Source organism: Convolutriloba macropyga, chromosome 1 (assembly GCF_964194025.1).
Source record: "Convolutriloba macropyga chromosome 1, txConMacr16.3, whole genome shotgun sequence".
In the NCBI taxonomy this organism is placed as follows: domain Eukaryota; kingdom Metazoa; phylum Xenacoelomorpha; order Acoela; family Convolutidae; genus Convolutriloba; species Convolutriloba macropyga.
The window spans coordinates 81,064,145-81,080,251 of record NC_134468.1 but is presented as its reverse complement, the minus strand read 5'-3'; the positions used below and the strand labels follow the sequence as shown (position 1 = coordinate 81,080,251).

Here is a 16,107-nt window from a genome sequence, read left to right as displayed (position 1 = left end):
AAACCAGTTAAACCACTTCAACTGTGATTCTTCAAAATTCACATGAAGCTAGAAAATTATCAGGTGTCTAACAATTTTTTTACATGAAAATGAAATTATAAAGTGCATGTAAAATCTACTTTTTTAATTGGTTTTCACCTAATTTTCACAAGTTAGATAAACCTTTTTTGCCTAATAGCTAAAGGAATAAGCTTCGTTTAATTGAGTTCTTGTCGTGTATCTAGCACCCGAAAATAGCATTGTGAATTCAGGAATTTCATGATCGTGTGGAACACATTTCACATGTGAAGCTCAATTAGTGGTGATTACGGCAATCGGCTATCTGAAGTCTCGCTGCAATTATTCGCTTCATTTTTCTGAAAGTTAGAGCTATTAATCTTCTCTTGATTATGCGCCATTTTTTAAAAATTCAAAATAAACGGGCAAGGGCATGTTGACGATAAAAGGGCGTAAAATAGATAGTTCACTATGTAAAATTGTAATTTGGTCGTTTACTTTGGTAAAGAAGACGAGTGTATTGACTTTTAAGATGGAGGACTGGAGATCTGTTATGGGTATATTCTACAATTGAAGGTTTATTGCAGTTCTTTAAATCACTCAAACTTGAGAGAGTTTAAGCAACTTCCATTTAAAATCTTGAGCATGAGTCCGATAAAGTTTTAATTTACATTTAGCAGGTTATGCTGCAGGTTTACAAAGCTCTCCCAAATATTTTCTAACAGTCTGCTGGTGATGGTTTCATTTGGTATTAAAGTGTCAAAATTGCGCCGAATTGAGAAATGATGCTTATAAATACGTGGGTTCATGCGTCATATTTCTAAGTATATTTCTACATATTAAACTTTTCTATTGTAAATTTTTCCATGTTATTTCCAAGATTTTTCACGGTGATCTAACGGCTCGTGAATAGTTTTTTTGGACATTTCAAAACTTGTTTTGATGAAGAAGGACTCGTTAATAAAAGCTTGTCAGCGAAATTCACCGCTTCCGGCTATTTAAGTTCTCCATTTTTAGAAGGTTGAGCTCTTCTTATATTGTGCATCACTTACTCATGAAAGCAAAACAAAACGTTCCCCCACCCCGTAGTTTTTTGGGCTCCATAATTGACATTTTTGCACCGTTCTAAAGGCGGATTTTGATTTTATTGGAGAGCTAATCCATTTGATAGGTTATCAAAACTATAACCAGATCGAAAATGATAATAATAATAATTGTGGTTTCTGCGTAATCGCAGCGGAACAGCATTAGGCCTACAGTAGCCTGTTTTCAGCTGCCCTTTTTCTTATTATTCCCCACATTTCAGACTGATCTTTTCATGAGCAGCATTGCTCTTTTTTTGGTGACGATGGCCACTTTTTTTGCGTCTGAAACTTTCACGTGGTACCATCATTGCTGCCAACATTGGTCAGGCTATGGTCAACCTGAAGCTATGGTTAAGTAAGAGCTCATCCTCACACAGGAAAAACAAACCTTAGTTAGTTCACACGCGGTTATGAAAACAAAATTCTTATTCAAAGCGGAAGGAAAAGTCCACCAAGACAACTGTCTAACTTCGGTCAGCCTCTGAATTTAATAAAAAAACTTCTGAATATTAATTAAAATCATCATAACCGAGAATTTTTAGAAATGTTCATTATTTTGTTCCTTTTGTGTTGGAACTTCAAACAGCGTAACTGGGACTATTAATCGTGTTAATTCCTTTGACATCTAACAGTTGCTCTGACTTCATTTGCAGTGGAGGAGAGAGATAGACAGAACTAGTTGCATACATAAAGAAGATGCCACAGTTTGTACATGTAGTCCGCTGTGACGTCGTTGCACATGTATCCGCAACAAAAGATTTTTGTCACCTATCACTTTTGAATTTTTCCCAGTCTAGTGCAATTTATTGTCTGTTGTGATTAACGATGGTCATCAGCATTTCTTTGTTAGTAAGCTTTCGCTTTTGATTTTAATTGCAATTAAATTCTCGTGCATTTTTTTGCTATTCGATTACTAAAAACTAAGGGGGGGGGAGCTATAATTTCGTTTTCTGACTATAGTGATGAAGGCGCAAATTGGGCTATAGTGATGAAGGCGCAAATTGAGTAACGAACTCATGATTACGAGTAATAACTAAATCTTTTTTTGAAAATAGGGCATTTTAAGATTCAGTGATCTTAATTCAGGCATCAAAATTTCTGCAATTCTACAATGAAAGATTACAAATCAAGAGATTGCGTCGCTTGAAATAACTGCCTTAATTGGAAACAAAATAAATCTTCTATCTGCTGAGTTCTAGAAGCTCAAATTCTAAGTTATACTATGTTCGAGATCTTTTCTGCTGAAGTTTTGAAGATCAATTCCGCAAAATTTCAGAACAGAACTTTGTCTGTTTGATTCCTGTAATAGCTAAATTGTTTGCGGCATTGCTTATTGTAATCTTAGATAGTGCACATATGTTAAGTTACATTAAGTCTGAAAAACTTTACAATCATTATGAAATGAGAAAAGATCGATAACATTTTCATCCCTGAGAACAAATTCCTCCAACAGATATAACATTTTTGTTCAGTGCTATTCGGTAACTTTACTATGGATAGCATGACTTTGTTGAAGTTCCTGATAAATTCTGACATTAATTGCCTACTGCGATGGTGCCCAAAATTTTTGTAAGTTCAGCAATTTTTAACTTCGGCATTGGATTTCTTGCAGGGCTTTCTTTTATTTTAATCAATTTTATTTTTTATTTTAATCAATCGAAATCTGTATTATGATTATAGCTTCATAAACTCATATAGATTGAGCTCATTGGTTTTTTCAGTAGTTGAGTCGGTTGAGCGGTCTACGGTAAAAATTATGCTTGTGCTGTGTGGTAGAAGTGTCCTAGAAAGGGCATAGTAATAAAAACGTTTATTCCAGCGAAGGGAAAGGATTGAGAACTAATTTTGCATGGTAGAATTGATTCGTGTAGTGGCAGTGTTTGTTTGAGGCAAATGTGAGAAATTTAAAGTAGTAGAAAAAAAAAGATCATTTGTAGTTTGATAAGAAAATATCGAAGCATAATTGTTTGCGAAAATTACCTTAATTAATGATGCACGAAGAATTCCGTAAAACTTTTCTTGGCGCCTGCCGAAAACACTTAAGTTCTCAGACAACTTTACTGAAATTGAATATTTTTGTAGACTAAAAGTTTTTCCCGATTAACAATTCGTTAGAAACGTTTTCAAAAACTTCTAAAACAAAAGTTTGAGAATTCTTGGCTTAGGAGATTGAGAATTCTTCACACTATGTACAAATTTGGTAGATTATCTGCATTCACCAATCCAAAATTGCCTTTTTTTTAATTGAAAACCGCAATATTTTGAAAACGAGTATTTTATCTTAACCTGATAATCTTTCTCCTAAAGCTTTTGAACAGATTATACACTTAGGGGTTCTCAATATCGTAATGAGTTATGTTCTTAAAGTGCACTTGGTGTTTGTGAAAAATGAAAACGTTTAATCAAACATTTGGAACATAAAATGAAGCTGTTTAAAACAAATCTCGAAAAATTTTATCAGGAGCTCAATAATGTGTCGTGTGGATTTGTTGAGCTGAAAATATTTGATAAATTCGGTTATCTCAAAAGTTGGACTGTTTTTCGCTTATTTCTGCCATATTGCCAAGCTTAGCCAATTTCTCTGCTATACAAATTATTTTATCTTAAAAGAGTCGACACATTGTGAATCTTATACCTGGGGAACCAACAATTTATAGTTAATGGCGTTGTAGTTTTTGGCGCTTAAATTAAACAAATGTTAGTTGTTATTTCTAACCATGGTTGTTTGCCATTTTTTGAGTCGATTGTTTTGAAATCATTCGAAAACCCAATGGACAAATCATTTAAATGACAATGTTTTTCATTTTTTTGCTGATTTTTTGATAAAATCTATTTGGGAAAGTCTAGTGTAGGTAAGATGGTAAAATTTTGCGTAAATACTATTGAGGTGATTCTCTTCGAAAATTTTTAGCTTTAGTTTAAGCTTCTCAGATCAGTTTTCGGCTGCTTTTCGAAAGTGATTTGTTTTTTTGGGAAACTTTTTCTGTCATTAGGTTTTTGAAATGGCGAATTGCTGACATGACAAAATAAACCTAAAATAAAATTTTATTGTAGCAAAATATCTTTCAACCTTAACAGTTAGATATGTTTGACACTTTGTTTCCGTGTTACAGCTTTTCAAATCTGTAATACGCTAGTTTTCGCATTGATTCTTTTCTCACTTTGACAGAAATACCAAAAATTTACAAAGCCATTGAAAAATTAAACCGAACACATCGAGAAAAATCACATGAAAGAAGAAAAGCGAATAAAATATTTTATTTATTCATATATAAAATAAAATATTTATTTTTCTAAATCTTTTTTGTCTTTCAAACACTGTGGTTGGAGTGTGAAGTGTTTTTAAAATGTTATTTAAAATGAATAAAACAGATTTTCAATTTTTCTTGTGTCGTCAGTGAAAGCTCTATCCTCAGTTAAAATTAGTCATTTTTTGCGTGTAACACACTTTTGTCAATTTTGCAATCCGTATGTATCTAATGGCTATTTTAACAAATTGAATTGAATTTTTTGAAGAAGTGACTACTTCTGCTAATGAAGTTATTGCAACTTTTGGAATCAATTATCAATATTTTTTGCACTTTACTTAATGCTACCCAGGAACTTTTTTATTTCAATACTGTTTCATTTTTAGAGTGGTTTTCTTGGTCTGTTTTGTCTTTCGGAGGATAAAAAACGCTTCAGTACAGTGAGTTTGAGAAGAGATGACTGGATAAAACAACTTCATTTATTTTTGTTGTGTTTAATGTTCTGAAAATATTTCTGAGGATACTTAAGATTCTGAATCTTAAGGAGTTGGAAAATCGATGCACAAATTCTCTTGAATCTTTCGATTAGTCTGCTTTTTATTTGGTCACTATTTTTGCCGTCCAGTTATCAGATTCGGTATCAACTTGAATCATATTTTAATGCGTTTATTTGTGATGCTCTTTTGTACATCGTATCGGTTGAAATTTCTTAATTTTTGGCCGATTTTTGTTTTATTCTATCTGTCTGCACCGTCAAATCCGGTGGTTGAACGCAACAGGAAAATTATGGAACTTTAGAACTGGAGCTCAGCTGCCGTGATGTTTTTTGCTAAATAATTTGTTTAAGAACCGGATACTTCCCATAAATTTCAAAGCTGTAATTTTTGCTCCCCTGATTTTAAAATTCTATAAGTGATTACTCTGAAGGTTCCAAGCCACGCTCTGACTTCGCTTTGTTCCCAAAATATTTTGGTTCCTAAAAGGTGGCAAGGAATGCAGATGAATGGGCTTGGAGCATAATGTGCAAGCACATATTACCGAGCCTCCTTGCTGACCTAAATTTCTCTTAAATGTATCAAAAACAAATTTAGTTTGAACTAACGCAAATTTTGCAACCTTTTGAATGTCATTTTCTCTGATTTTCTGATATTGTTTTGAAAGCCTCGAAAAGTATTAGAAAATTTACTGAAGAACCCATTGAAACGCCAAAATACGCGTCATATCCCAAGAACAGCACCGGGATAAGCAACAATTTTATTTTCGTTAAGTTAGAAATAGTAGATTTCAAAAAATTGCTATAAAATTTTCTTCACTTGACGGACCTTCTAGTGTTGATACTCACAGCGCTACTTGAAATATTGATCAACCAAAATTTACTTAAGGAAAAACTAACTTGAGTGTTGTCACACTCCCATTGAAAGGGAGGTTCAGAGCAATTAACTGCCTCGCGTTATAAATGTTCAATTTCTATAAGCCTAATTGTTGTGATAAACTTATTAAATAGTTCCAGAGTAGAACATGAGCACTGATTCAAATGTTGATTTGGTTTGGGGAGATGAAAACAACACACCCATCAACCGCCCTGATAAAAAAGACCCTGCACCGAAGTAAGCCCAGAGAGCGATGCAGGAAAAAATCTTCTCGAATTAGTGCAATCAAGCATCGCGGACGCACTAAAAAACAGAATTCCCGACGTGGTGGAAGCCGTATCTATCAAATTGAAAGCCACCATCGAAGAAATCGTCAAGCAAGCAGTGTCTAAGATAGAAGATGAAATTTTGCAAACAGTTCGGCGGGAGTTTAGCGATGAAGTTGAGAAGCTCAATGTTAAGGCACTATCTGAAACAGAACTGCTAGAATCTTACAATCGACGTGAAAATGTCAGAATTACTGGAGTAGCTGAAAAAACTTTCACTACACACGACGGCAAACTGATCCCGGAGCGAACTGAAACAACAATGAAAACTGTTCTTGAGATATCGACTTGTTTAGAAGCAGGACTGCAGCTGTCTGACATCTCAATAGCTCATCGACTACCATCCAGATTTAGTAGTTCAGCAAAACCAATAATTGTGCGTTTTTCGAGGCGTGTTGCGAAAATAGAGCTGCTGAGAAGGAAGAAGGACCTGAAATCTATTCCTGAGCTGAGCCATATTCGGATATCTGAAGACATAACAAAAGCAAGACTCAATTTCCTTCAAATGATGCGACAAGATCAACGTATTGATTCTTGCTGGACCAAAGAAGGCACTATTTATTACGTCTGGAAGGAAAATCATATGATATATAAGATAAATGGGCTATATCAAGGTGCTATTGATTTACAGTACTCTTTGAATGATGTTAAAAGCTGCTTCGGCGAGGGGGCTGCTTTTTTACCACCACTAAATTAAAACTAAATGAATCCAAAGTAATTGAAAGCAATTTTGATACTACGGTAAAGCATGTGTCTGTCCTCCATGTGAATGTGCGCTCCTTAAAGAAAAACTATCAGGAATTGGAAGCACTTATAACAAGTCTTGAGTCTCCACCTGAAATTTTGTGTCTTACAGAGACATGGCTCTCCGACTCTGAAGAGCCTGAAAACTATCTTGTTTGTGGATATAAAAGATACTGCGTAAAAAACCGCGCTCACACTGGTGGCGGTGTTATGATCCAGATGCGGGACAATTTGACAATACTAAGAGAAATACCAACAAAATTTAATGAAGCATTGTTTTTAGAAGTTGAAATCAACAGTTATAAGTTCAAAGTACTCACAATTTATGTTGCTCCCAGAGTCAACAAACTTGAGTTTGTTGACACGTTAGATGTTTTCCTGGAATCTTTTAGTGAGTCTATTGGTCCCATTGTAATTTGTGGCGATACAAATATTGACATCCTTAAGGAAAATAATCTAACAAAGAATTACAAAGGCTGTATTGCAAGTAATGGGTTTGTAATAAATGAAGCAATACCCACTAGAGTTGTTGACAACTCCTCAACGTGTCTTGATGATTTCATTTTCACAAATATTAAACAACCTGAATTTTTCGTATTGGATCACAATAATTTTACAGATCATTATCCCATTCATCTTAAATGGTACTACGGATCGGTGAATCGTAAACTAACAAAAAAATATAGAGACACAAGTTTTTTGAAATGCAATATAAGAATACAAGAATTTTCCCATCAATTCTGTACGGAAATACAATCCTTGTGGGAGTTAGTAAACGGTGACATTGAATCATCCTATGAATTTTTTGAAAATACTTTCCTGAAAACCTTCAATAAATTTGCACCAATCAGGACTGGCAATGTTAATCGAATTAAGAAAATTCCTTGGTTATCAAACAGTATCAAAAACTTGAAAACAAAAAGAAACAAAGCACATCGGCAGTGGAAGTCATCCCAACTTGAAGCTGACTTAAATACTTTTAAATATCTAAGGGCCAAATTAAGTGCCCTGATTACTAAGACCAAGCGAAATTATTACAGAGATAAATTTAATCAAAGTATTGGAGACTCAAGACAAGTGTATAAATTATTAAACGATATAAGAGGTATCAATAATAAATCTGAAGTAGTTCCCAAGCTGAAAGACTCAAACGACACTGACCTAACAGCGAATGAAATTGTTGAAAAATTCAACATGCACTTTACGAATATTGGCGGTGAGATTCAAAAGAACGTTCAAAATAGTGAATTATAAACATTTGCGTCTGAAGGTCAGTCCATGTTTTTATTTGAAGTCACAGAAAAAGAAATATCTGATCTCATTAATTCGATTGATAACAAAAATAGCTCAGACGATAATTTCATAAGCAATGTAATAGTAAAGACGTTTAACCGTGAACTATCACCTCTCCTTGCTGCTCATGTTAACCAATCCTTCAAACAGGGTAAATTTCCTTCTAATTTGTCGCGTGCAAAAGTTTTTCCGTTGTTTAAAAGCGGCTGTAAATCTGATATCAACAATTATCGACCTATATCGTTATTGAAAGTATTCAGTAAAGTTTTTGAGAAGGCAATGTATAGAAGAGTATACAACTATTTTGAAAAATTTGGATTATTTTATTGCAAACAGTATGGATTTAGAGCAAAGCACAGTACGATTAACGCGGTAGCTTGCATTACCGAAAAATTTAGATCTAATTATAAGAGAAGTAGTAACTTTCTTTCTTGATCTGAAAAAAGCCTTTGATACGGTAGACCATGAAATTCTGTTACGTAAATTAGAATGTTATGGAGTTAGAGGACCATGTTACAATTGGTTCAGGTCATATCTTAGTGATAGAAAACAACAGGTGGAAGCTTGTGGCATGTCATCAAGATGGCTTCCGATTAAATGTGGGGTTCCGCAGGGCTCAATTTTAGGTCCCTTATTGTTTCTAATATATATATAAATGACCTTCCATATGTTTGTAAGAGCTCTGAAGTCTACTTGTTTGCAGATGATTCAAATGTAACATCATTTGCCTGCCTCCGAAATGATATTGAAGAGGACCTAAGTAGAATAAGTCATAGGCTAAATGCTAATAAGTTAGCGCTAAACTTAGACAAAACAGTTCAAATGACTTTTGGTAAAAGTGCTTCCAATCCTAGTACAATGTTTGCGTTTAATAATATTGTTGTTAAAAATAATTCATCGTGTAAATATCTTGGTATTTTTATTGATGCAAAGCTCTGCATTCAGACTCATATAACAAAACTTATCCGAAAGTTATCTAGGCATTGTGCCATTATATCGAAGCTTAGGCATTATACCCCAAGAAAACTACTTCTAAGATATTATCGTAGTAATATTAATCCTGTTTTACTGTATGGAGTACTAATTTACGGGTGCTGCAGCTACAGCTCACTTACACCTTTGTTCCTGCTTCAAAAGAAAATTCTCAAATTCATCTACTTCCGAAAACGAACCGACAGTAGTGAAGATATATTTGCTGATAATAAAATTCTCTCTGTGTATGAACTACATATTTATGAATTGTTAAAATTTGTCCTAAAATCTATCAACAATTTCCATTCAGATGAGTTTTTAAATAGTATGTTTACTTTTCATAATTTCTCTTCAACACGCTCTTCTTGTTTAAATTTGCTTAAAGTGCCATCGTTCAAAACAAAAATTCAACGTTCATCTATTCAATATCGTTCAACTATTTTGTATAATAAATTAAGAAAGGTTGATATAATGCCTGACTTGATCGGTTGCTCGTATAAGGAAGTGAATGATTTTTATCATACATTCAAAACTACTTTCCTTGTTAGTAATTTTGAATTAGTACGGTATGTATTTAGTGTTTGAGCTGCGGGTAATTTTTTGTGACTTCTACTTACTCCTGACCTTGCTGCTTGTGCTCAATCAGATGATCCATGACCGGTTGGCTTCACTAGTTGAATCCAGAGGCTCATTCCACCGTCAGTAGAGGCAAGGTCGCTAAGGGAGTAAGTAGGGGATCAATCGTAAGATCTCGCAGGCCTAGTATTTAAGTTCCGATTTTTTAAAGATTTTCATATTTTAAAATTAAGCTTTAGACAGCATTAATGTATGTAGGATACCAGATTTTTTTCTGTTAACATGTAGCAACCCATGACCGACGACAGAAGGCAGAGTTTTTTTCTACAGTCTCAGTTCTTTATGTGAAATCCTTGTTTACGTTTGTTTCGACTACAGTTTAACTTTTCATTCCAATTAATTCTAATGTGATGTTTTGTTTTTCGTCAATCCTGGGCAGGTCATTGTAGACCATCTGGTCTTGTTATCTGTCCTCTTCATGTTACAGTTTGTATAGTGCCAGTCAGTCCTTCTTATCTATCTAATTTTGTGTTAAATTTTGAAAATTGCTGAGCCAATTTAAATTTGTAATTTTCAATTATGCATGAAGAAATTAATTCTTTCTTTCTTAAAGGGTTTTTTTTGTGAACCGTAAAGGCTGCAGAATTATTTTCTGGCTATATACTGCTTTTGAATGGTTTCAAACCTTCCGCTGAGTGATGGAACGACCTTTTACAGTTCACGTTAGCCGCTTTTTTGTCTCTTTCTATGTCTCACTCTCTCTCCCTTTTTGCTTCCGCTGGTTAACAGATTGAATTCCTGATAATTGCGTTCCTGTCCATGCGTGAAGTAAATTGTCCGATTTGGAATAGGCCTTACGTACAGCCTTGTTAATCCCTTTGCTCTCTCCAGCTCTTTTAACCTGCCCATTTGAAGCCAAAATTAATTTCGTCAGCTGAAGCAGACAATTTATTTAGCAGCATGCTCATTATGCAGAATAAATCCCTGAAAAGGTAAACTCCGAACTGGTTTTGGCGGAAAAATTTGTGATTTGTTAATAATTTGAGCCCCATCCTCTATATAGTATGAAATTGTCTCCCTATATAGTAAAAGTATAATAATCGCTATGGGGGAGTGGGCTTTAGAATTTAGCCGCTCTAAGCTGGTGCCGGGAATTTTGTTTTTAATGAATCATTATACGAAACTTGACTATTTATATCTTTAGTTTGGATAGCCTCATATGTTTCGCCTAATTAAAATAGTTTTTGATAATTGATAGAATAGATAGATAAATAGAGTTGATAATTTTTTGGTGGGGTTTAGATTGGCTCATTATTTTCCGCAACGTTATGGTGTAAATGTGTTTTACAGTAGCCTTGAAAAGTTGTGACGTAAGCAACAACATCATTGCGTCAATGTGATTTGAGTTTGTGTAATGTTGAAATTGAAGAAATCTCTTTTTTTGCGGTTTGATTAGTACGAATTGCGCCGACAATTTGTCACACGAGAGCTGCTAAATGCTTCAAAACAAGCTCAAAAGGGATATTTTCGACTGTATAAAGACGACACATTCTACTTAATTTTAATTTGGTGTAAAATTGGATCAAACTTAATCGGACAATGGACACGTAATGATTAAAAGGCGTGCATACGGTTGAATCATTTGAAGAGTTTTCTAAAATTAGATTTTCTTGGAAAGCTTTGGGAAACAAAAATAATCAAAATTGAATTATAAGTGGATAGTTTGTTTTAATATTGAGTTTAGCCAAGGAACTCTTAATTCGCCTTATGATTATAAATATAATATTTGTTAATTGCTCTCGAACGAAGTTTGAGTCAATTATTGTAAACGCGTGTGTCTTTTCTCGCTCGACCGTTTTTGCACTTTTGTTCTAGAATATTCTTGAAAATATTGTAAAATTGATTATTGTAATATAAGCTATCACAAGGTCTTGTTAGCCGATTTATTAATTCGTCAGTCGATTGTGAAGGAGGTCGAGGGTTGGCGCCTCGAAATTTTTGCATTGCCCTAAAATAAATTGCCCCGCCTGTCGTCTGAGATCAATTTGTCCGGCGGTAGTCGGTTTGTGTTTGTCAATAAGATTTGAGAACCTGGAGATATGTAGTGTTGTATAGCAAAAGAGACTAAGCGAAGACTAAATGTAAGAAGCCTACGAATTTATCAAAAATGGCTTTGATAAATGAAAAACAAAAATGCTATAACAGAAACTTGATTTAAAATTGTAAAAAATTTCACGTTTTCAAAACCAAAAATATATATCAAGCTAGCATAAAATTGTTCCAGACCATTGAAAGAGAAATAATCAAAACGACAAAACTTGATAAACTTTTTGAAAATTGTAGAATTCTACTTTGTTGAAACTTTTTGTTGTTAATCTCTTCAAAATCAAGAAGCTATGAACATGTAAGCCAACAGAAAATTTCTGTGGCCAAACAGTCACATTTTGCAGAAAAGTTACCCCTAAATTTTCAGAGAAAACTATTTCTCAATGGACCAATATGTACATGAACCTTGGGCTACTCCGCCATCTGTGTATTCAAGCTACTTGTAAATTTACAGCCAAATTCTTTTGATACCCTATTAGTTCAAATTGTTCGAACTAAATTAAAAATTTGTTTTTGCAGAAATGGCTGGAGCTAATTCTTGTTTAAATTATGTTTCACTTTTGTCGTAAAATTCGAACATCAGCGGAAATACAGCATCATCCGTTAACATGCAAAATATTAAAGATATTTAAGATTAGTCAGTCAATCATCATAATGGAAAAAATTGATTAGCCGTTTAGGCTTGAGATAGAAGCAGCGAATTTAAAATTAAATGCATTTATCACCCTGCCTCCGTATCTAAGGAATTGTTCCATTCATAAATTGGGATAAATATATTGAAGTGCTTGTCGGAAATCAACTTGCAAATGCTTTTCAGACAATTAAACTGAAAATTGAATCTTTTTCTTCAAAACTTCAATTTAAACGTGTTCATCCAGGATTTTTTGCAAACTTTTGTGCGATTTTTAACAAAGCAATAAGAATCCTCAATTCAGTATAACCAATCCAAAATGTAAGAAATTCAATATCTGGAAACAATTTTGTTTACCAAACTCCATCAACTTTAGTTACAAGGGTTAATGGGGAAAATGAGACGAGATATCGAAAAAAAAATATTTTGAATCGGAAGTTAACTTTCACAAAGTTTTTTTGTGCTCAAATTGCCTAAGAAAAGGAGAACCTCAAACTCCAAGCCTCAAAATGTTTGCCGTTTGTTTTGGTGTTTTTCCTTCGACGATTAAAACCAAAATTTAGATTTTTTGCCCTAAAAATTGTGCCGAAAAAATTGTGATGAGCATCAAAGAAGAGGACTCATTAACAAAATTATATTTCTATTTTTACTGGAGATAGCTGTACTGGCACGCTAGAAAAACTCAACCAGCTTGCGAGTCCAGAATTGTTCCGAAATCTGTATGAGCTGTAACGTTCATTGAAATCTTAAATGCTTTCTGTTCTCAAATACAGCCATTAAGTTGTGAAACTTAGCAGCCAATAAGTGTTGCCGATAGGCTAACAAAGCAGCCATTAAGCTTTGAATTTCTTCATTAGTTTTACAGTTTTAGATTATCGTATCCTTTAATTGGACATGGTAAATCTGCGCATTTGAATTCGAACTCCTAGAGTATAAAAAGTTCATAAAGGCTGTCTGCTTTTATATAAACAATCAATGAAATTATTTATTGACTTATTCAAATTGGTTAAATTTTTTCCCATCAGAATCAATTTTTAGGATAACGCGATTGTAGAATGACTTCGACATTTTTCTTTATTTGCCAAAACAATTGAAAAAAGAAAGGTAGCTTTCAATTATCTCTTCTTGCTTCTCGCTGTAGGCTTTATCTAGAAAATATCAAGACAATTTTTCGAGGGTTGGAATTAAAGTAAATAATTGTGAGTTGAAATAAAAATTACTTAAAAATTTGTGATTAAATATTGCCAAAATTTTAAATTTTTCTGGAGGAAAAATCAAATGGAATGCTGAGGTTATCTATTTTGACATTTTACATCACAACAATGACATGTATTGAATTAAATATCTATTCGCTTTTCTTATCGGGTTATTCAAATCATTATCAATGCACAAGCACCCAAGAATTTTTTCATGCTTGCTGATGAGTAAAATTGCGGTTCAGAGGTAATCGGGTTAAAATTGTGAATCTTGTTTAATTTCTTTTTGCTTTTTGTTAGCTCATATTTTGATGTGGAGTTGTGTTTTTCTTTTTGCGAGTGTAGGGATAAAATTTGTTTTATATTCACGCATGTTAAGTTGAGTAACATTTGAAAACTTGAACTCAGATTACTCTAAATTAAATTTTTAACTTTTTGAAAATAGTTGTGCTGCTGAATGTTAAAGTTCGTGGGTTTTTCTGAATGGGTTTTTAATGAGTTTGTTTTTTTGTTCCGAATTAATATTTCTGAATTGTTTCCTTGCTAGTTTCATCAGTTGAAGGGTGTATTAATATTTTGTGTGCAGCATTGTTGTTGGCACGGCGTGCAGAGGTTAGCCAATTTTCTGAGCCATGTTAAATTTACAATTTTTGTTGGTATGATGGTTTTTTTGGACAAAATTTGACGTAAATGGTATTTCGCAAAATTTGGGCTCTGCCGCTGAGAATTTTTCGGCCTCAACTTCTTGTTATGTCTGATATGTCGCGGTAGTTTTCAATTGGCTTCAGTTTCTTCTGAAAGGAATATCAAAATCCATTTGTTAAATTCAAATCATGTAATGATCTATAATAAAATCTAATGACATCATTTGAAGCTCTGTGTTGAGGTTATTTCGCTCTCCCCACGCTAAAGCGATCTCAGTAAGCCCCTCTGGCTGAAGTGGGTTATAATGGAGACAAGCCTTGTCGTGAGAGAGCAATTCTTCGACGTTTTCAGTTATGTTTTGAATTCTTTATTCATTTTTCTATACTGGTATTTTAGATATTATCGGCTAACTAATATTGAAGCTCAATTTTTGGTTCCTCGTAAGCTGATAGTTGACAAAAGTGGTACGGTTATGAATCAGTTAGCTCTGAGGCGTCTTATTACGATTTCTCGCTAGCACGATTTCATATTAAACCAGCAATTGTGATACATATTTTTAAAAATTAGGTAATTTATTGCAATTTAGTGAAATCAAAATTTTAATTATATCATTGTTCGAAAGGGTGAATTTTGTGTAATTTTTGATCATGCAAAACTGTAGAGAGCCTATTTGCGGTTGAGTCTGGTTCGTGATCTTAATTGGCGTTCGAGTTATGATAAATCCCCATCTGTACGTTTTGTTCCGACCCCACTTGTGGGGGAGGAACTATATACTCAAATGGGTTTTTTTTTGTTCAGACAATTTTAGCCGATCGATATATTCATCGTAGAGAAATGTGAGTGGTATCATTAAAAAGGCCGTCCAGCGTAGAATTCGAAATTAAAAAGGTTTTTTAATTTCGTTTTTTTCGAGGAGTTATAGTGGTTTAAAGTTTCATGTGAACACGGGATCCTTGGTTCACTTTTGATCACTTTTAGCGTAAATTTTGATCGAGTTAACATTTTTTTCTATAAATATTTTAATTTAAAATTACCTGTCAGGCTACAAAATGCATCAATTTGGTGTTCTTAATAGAAGAAAGGCCATCAAAAAGACTAGTTCTGGTCTCATAGGGGAATTTACTATCAGAATCATTAGAATTCTATTTGAGAGCTGTTTGAAAATTTTTGTTTTTCGGGTCACTAAGAGAATAGTCACCTTTCATATCGAGGTTCCGTTAATGACAAACCTCATTTACAGTTCACTGATGCCCATTGAATAGAAATTAGCTTTCAAGGAATCGCTCATATGCTCATATTGTGGGTTTCGACTCGTTCGTAATTTTTAATGGAATTTTTGTTTTCTATTTGAGATTTTACTGAATTTTTGACACGTTGACTAAAAGTGCAATAGTCTTCCTAATGACTATTAAGTGAACCTATCTAGTGATCTAGTGCTTTGAGTGGACAGCTAATGGCGTTGATACTACGGGTCCTAAAGAAAGAAGAATCCTATTGTTAAAAATTATTTAAAATTAGAAAAATTTGTAATGAAAACTTCGATTTTTTATGGCTTTGACACTTTTATTCCATTTGTTTTTAGAATTTGCTGTTTTTTCATTCTTTATGTAGTCGTAGAATGCTGAGAGGTCTCATAAGCTTCCAATTGAGAATTGGAATGAATGATAATACTCTATGCAGTCAGTTCATAGCGAATAGTCTTAAATTTTATGGCATTATTCGTTTTCACTTTTTTTATTTTTTCCGTTTTGATTTTTGTTATTTGTACAGTTTTTTATATAGTTTCTGTTGTTCTTTTCGTCAAGTTGTAACCTATCCCATTATTGAGAGGTCCCATCCAACCCATTTTAATTCAAAAATTGTGTCATAACTGATGTTTTGTTTGTGGGACAAAGTGTTTTCATAAATGTTTTGTGAG

At 33.6% G+C, this 16,107-nt stretch overlaps 1 protein-coding gene across 2 annotated transcripts in view; it reads left to right on the top strand.

Annotated features, from left to right (window-relative positions):
* Positions 1–16,107, top strand: part of LOC142343159 (pre-rRNA-processing protein TSR1 homolog) — a 392,765-nt gene that overhangs the window by 338,739 nt on the left and 37,919 nt on the right. The window contains exon 1 of one of the 2 annotated variants that reach the window (XM_075394867.1): positions 5,808–5,834. The exons of the other annotated variant lie outside the window; for it this stretch is intronic. The gene's annotated coding sequence lies outside the window, so the exon portion shown is untranslated. Of the gene's footprint in view, positions 1–5,807; positions 5,835–16,107 lie in introns of those variants that run through there. 2 annotated transcript variants of the gene reach the window in all.